Source organism: Aedes albopictus, chromosome 1, assembly GCF_035046485.1.
Source record: "Aedes albopictus strain Foshan chromosome 1, AalbF5, whole genome shotgun sequence".
Taxonomy (NCBI): Eukaryota; Metazoa; Arthropoda; class Insecta; order Diptera; family Culicidae; genus Aedes; species Aedes albopictus.
In genome coordinates this window covers 335,001,315-335,007,185 of record NC_085136.1, presented here as the reverse complement: position 1 = coordinate 335,007,185, position 5,871 = coordinate 335,001,315, and positions in this window count along the sequence as shown.

Below are 5,871 nucleotides of genomic sequence, written 5' to 3'. Positions count from 1 at the left end.
CCCAAAAGTGAATCGGAAGAAATGGGATCCGAAATCCAGGTCGTGTGTTCTTGTTGGCTACGCTGACTGCTCCAAAGGCTACAGAGTGTACGACCCAGCGACCAAGCAAGTGTTCGTCAGTCGTGATGTGGTTATCCTGAGTGAAGATCTGAAGCGTGAACATGTCGAGATGAATGCAGATGTGGATCCGACCGCAGTGCCATTTCCGGTGGCCGCCTTCGAAGACAACGAAGAAGACTGTGATCCAGTCGTAGTGCAGCAATCCACTGCGCTCCCTCCGCAATTAACTCGGAACGTTTCACAACCTACCACGAGGCGCAGCGCGAGGGAGCGCAAGGTACCAGGCAAGTATTCTGACTTTAAGGTGACGTACAGTATCCTTCCTCAGAATCTTGCACTTTCACAGAATCGTCCAGACCTAGCGAGGTCGTCCATCATTGCGCTCCCGTCACACGAAAAGGAAGAAGATGTTGGACCGCAACACGATTCTGGGCACAGTGACTGGGAGCGCCCAGTCCAAGGCAAGTGGAGTAATAATTCGATCTGCAGCGGTATGCTTCCGTCGTCATCTATTCCACAGATTTCCGGGGAGCCAGAGACATTCCAACAGGCGTTGGAACGGCCAGATCGTGACTGCTGGATCGAAGCGATGAAGACCGAGCATCGATCGTTGTGCGATAACGATACGTGGTCCTTGGTCGATCTACCAGCAGGTCGGAAAGCACTCAAGAGCAAGTGGGTGTTCAAGCTGAAGACGAATGCCGACACTTCCACCCGGCGGCATAAGGCTCGACTCGTAATAAAGGGATATTCACAAGTCAAAGGCGTGGACTACGATGCGACTTACTCTCCCGTGGTACGGTATGCGACCGTGCGGTACCTCTTGGCGATGGCAGCCAAGCACAATCTTCAGGTACACCAAATGGATGCGGTGACTGCTTTCCTGCAGGGCGAGCTGCACGGAGAGGAGATTTATATGGAGCAGCCGGAAGGATTTCGGGACGAACGAGCTCCGACGAAGGTATGCCGTCTCAAGAAGGCACTTTATGGCTTGAAGCAGGCCAGCCGCGTCTGGAACCAGAAGCTGGATGAAAAGCTCAAGGCGATTGGATTCCAGAGATCGATGTACGACTCGTGCGTATATTATCGTTTCGAGGATGGGAAGGTGATCATCATATCCGTTTACGTTGATGACTTCCTACTATTTTCCAACAATCAAGCGCTAGTGGACCAGGTGAAGCAGCAGTTATGTTCCGAATTCCAAATGAAGGACATGGGGCAGGTCAAGCAGATTCTGGGACTGCGGGTCACACGATCCGATGGCATGGTAGCCATAGACCAGGAGCATTATATTGATGAGCTTTTGAAGCGATTCCGGATGGAGGAGTCAAACCCAGTATCGACACCCCTGGACGTCAACCAGAAGCTGACCAAAGCGATGAAGCCGGAGTCTGTGGAAGAAAAGGAAAGGATGAAAAGTATTCCGTTCAAAGAGCTGGTTGGTGGTTTGCAATTCGTTGCACAATGCTCTCGGCCGGATATCAGCTACGCGGTAAGTGTTGTCAGCAGCTTCAGTAACGATCCGGGATCAGCACACTGGACGGCAGCGAAGCGTATTCTACGATATCTGAAGGGGACGAAAAACCACAAGCTAGTGTACCGGGCTGATTCGGAGCAGGATTTCCAAGGCTACAGTGATGCAGATTGGGCAAACGACGTTGAAACTCGGCGTTCAGTTTCCGGCTACGTGTTTATGCAGAGCGGCGGTGCGGTTTCATGGAGCTCGAAAAGGCAATCCACGGTAGCACTGTCTACTACCGAAGCCGAATATATGGCACTTTCATCTGCTACCCAGGAAGCGGCTTGGTGGAGAGGATTCCGTCAAGAGCTTCATGGCGCCGAAATGTCAGTACCGATCAACTGCGACAACAAGAGCGCCATCAGCCTGGCGGAGAAAGATGTGGGCTACTCTTCAAGAAGCAAGCACATAGACATAAGACACCATTATGTACGAGCACAATTAGCATCTAGGGCAATTTGTTTAAACCATGTATCATCGATCCTTCAGGCAGCCGACATTTTCACTAAACCTGTACCAAATTCAAAGCTGTTTGAAGAGAGAAAAATGTTAGGAATTACCGCTTAAGGGGGGATGTTAGATCATAGTAAGCGTTGAATTATGTATGAATAAAACATCATTAGTTACTTGCACTCTAACTTGACTAGACGTCTCTATCATCTTTGCAACAGTACCTCGTGGGATTTCTTCAAGAGGGTTTTCCGATTAACTCCCAGAGTTTCTCACTGACAATCCAGTAAATGTCGGAGTTGTCTCCAAAACTTATTGAAAGTGACTTCAGGAATTTCTCTCAGTGGTTTCCCGGGATAGCTTTCCAACAGTTTCTCTCGAGATTGTTTGCGAGATTGCAGAAGTTTTTCCAGTTTTCTGATATTTCTCTATTATTTCATCGCAATATTTCTTTTAGAGCTTTTCAGATTTTTCCCCCAAAGTTTAATATTTCCTCCAGCGATTTTTCCCACAGCTATTTCCTGAGATGTCCCAGTTTTTTCTCGGGATTTTTCCGAAATTCCTCTCGAGATTTCTTCAAAAACACTACGAAAAAAAACCTTAGGAGAAAGATATTCCATGAGTATTCCAGGTTTTTTTATCTTGTTAACTAAAATTGCCTGAGAATTCCAGGTTTTCCAGGCTTTTTTTCAGGTTGCAGATTTCTTCTAGCAATTTTCATGGCATTTCTACGTTTATCCAAGGACCTTAGAGGTTGTCACAGATTTTTTTCTTGAAGTTTCTTCCGATACTTTGCCAGATGCTTTTTCCTGGGATTTGTTTTTCAAGTATCGCCCTGATTTTTTAGAGGTTTTGTGGGATTCTTTCCAGCTTTCCTTCCGATATACCCGGAGGAGTTTAGAGAAATTAAAAAAAAAACTCTGTGAGGAATCCTGGTAATACTTGGGTAATTCGGGAATTGTTGAACGGTTGGTACTGATTTTTTTCAATGCTTTTCGTGCATGATTCCACGGTGGTACAGTAAATAACAAGTGAACGTATAGATCCAGTCATAACTTACACTTCCCACTGAATTTGATTTCTCTTAAAATCAAATTTCTAAGAGAAAATAGAACATTTGTATCATATGTCTGGAACCCATATGTTGAACACATCTTTAAGCAGGCTCATCCTAATGTAGTCGATTTTTTTAAATTTATCTGTTACAAATTTATCAAAATTACATGTTCAAGTTTCAAGGGAGTTTTAGTAGGATTTCGTTAGGGCTTTTAAGGTGGTTTCTCGGATGTTTCATAGATTTTCAAGAATTTTCAGGGGTTTCAGGAGGGTTTCAAAGGGGTTTCCGGAGAATTCATGAAAAAGTTAGAGGGCTTTCAAGCAGATTTCACGGATTTTTGAAGAGGTTTTAAGGAGTTTCGGGGTTTCTGGTTATATCAGCGATATATCCTGAAACACCCATAAAATCCCACGCAACACCTTTGAAACCCCTTGGAGCACCCCATGCATGGAACCCCTTCATGAAACACCCCTGGATCTTCCTGGAACGCTCCTGAAACCCATTGAAACCTCTTGCAACGCTCTTGAATCCGCTGAAACCCACTGAAACACCATCGGAAACCCCATGTGACGTGCCTAAGCCCGTAGTGTAGAATTAGCAATAGTTAAAATACATGATAATAAAAATAAAATAAAAACTTATGAAGCTCCCTGGAACACCCCTGGAACTTTCTGGAATGCATCTAAAACCCATTGAAACCCAAGTAATGTTTCTGAACCCTCTGAAATCCACCATGGAACACCCCTGAACCCCGTTCCTGAAACCCTTAAAAACTTTGGAAAGCTTTTGCGTTTTCACGAAGTTTAAGATTGTTCAAAAATTTTACAATTGACCGAATTTGAGGGTCCTCCGTACTCCTCCGGTCCATCACCCATAAGATTTTGGTGATCGAAAACATCCTTGTCTGGAATGTCGATGAAACCCCTTGAAACCGCTTGGAACGTTTCTGAAATCCACTGAAATACCTTTGAAAACCCCATTGAACGCCCCTGGGACCCCATGGAACTCTCTGAAACGCCTCGAAACTCATTGAAAACGCCAGGAACGCTCCTGAAATCCACTGGAACTTCCATAAAACCCCCTGGAACACACCTGGAATGACTCTGCGCTCCTGAAACTCTTTGGAACATTCCAAGGAAGTCCCGAAAGCCCATGGAGCATTTTTGAACCCCTTAAAATCTTTCGAACGTCCCTGAAACTCCATGAAACCCGTTGGAACATCTCTCGAACGCCTCTGGAGCTCCTATGACACCTCATGAAATGCCCCTAAAGCCCCCTGAAACCACCTTGAATTCTCAGGAACCCCCTGGAACGCCCATGAAACTTCTTGGAACACCTCTGGAATGCGTCTGAAACCCTATAGAACCCCATAGGCCTCCCTCGAATGCCCCTAAAATTACCCTGGAATGTCCATAGAACCCCCTGTAACCTCTTAGAAGACCCCTGGTGCGCCCCTACATGATTGAAATCGGCAGTCATGCTATGCTGAAAGCTTTGGTTATGCCAGTATTTAATAAATGGATCATGGATGCATAATGAAAAGATTCTGAAAAACTTTAATTCATCCAATGAAATAACTATGAAAAAGTAATTTTGAATAATGCTAAAATTTGAAGGACATCCTCTCAGCTTTTGTAACTATATGGAGTAACTTTCATATAGATGTGTAGTATAAGTGTAAAGTGTTCCGTACCACCCATCGACAGCGCAACCAGGGCACAACCAAGGACGCAACATGTGGTCCACAGGACGAGACGACCCCGCAACCACCGACCGTGCGCTAAGCACAGATGTCAGTAGGCATTCTTCATCGCACGAAGGCAATTTTTGACAGATCTCAGGTCACTTTGACATATAATATATGAGTGAAAAAAGGACCACATCCAAGGCCGTCTTCGATTTACTTATGCAAAACTGTCATTGTGACCTGAGAATTGTCGAATCGTAAAATTGAATAATAATAAAAAGTTTCATGGTGTTGCAAAGTAAATTTCCTGCTTGATAATTCGCTTTTCCCATTAGAGTGGTCCAAAGAGGAACAATCTTAAAAATTTATTAATGTTCCGATTAAATTCCAAAATACAAAGTCCTGACAGGACAGGTTTCAGTTGCGCGGCTTGCGATCGTCCGGATAATGCGGAATCGCAAATGCTATTTTGTGATCACTGCCAGCAGTGGCATCCCTTCGGCAAGCAGGAGCTGTTCTCCAGGGTACTCCAAAAAATAAAGGGACGGAGATGGAAGAGAAACTAAAGCAAGTGCTGGAGCAGATGTCGGAGGCAGTGAAGTGGGAAGCTCGAAAAGCGGAATCGGAGCAGACGAAGCCGACCAAGTATCATGTTACCATGGTTTCAGTCAAATTGACTAGAAAAAGTTCTTAGAATCATCTTAAAACCAAAATGAAAGATATGATGTTTTATGACGGCTAGAAAAACTTCGACAAGACAAATTGGCCATCAAAATGTTACGGCGGAATGATTCGAGAAGAAACAGTCGAGAAACGAAAACTCTGTAAAAGCGTACCACAAACACTCGTCTACGAAAGTTCATTGCAAACTGACACTGAAGCCTGTTGGAGGTCCATCGAGTCTGCCGGAGAGTTTTTTGATCGGGTATGGCGGAGATTCGGCGTCACTCGGACGACCAGGGGTTCCCAAACCCGAGAAAGTAAAGGAAGTTCGCTGAAAAGATGAAAATCTGGGAAGAAGAAGAAAATTCCAGTGAGGAAGAGGAAATCTCCACAGAGGAAGATGAAAGCAGTGAAGAAGAAAGTCAAGAGAAAGTC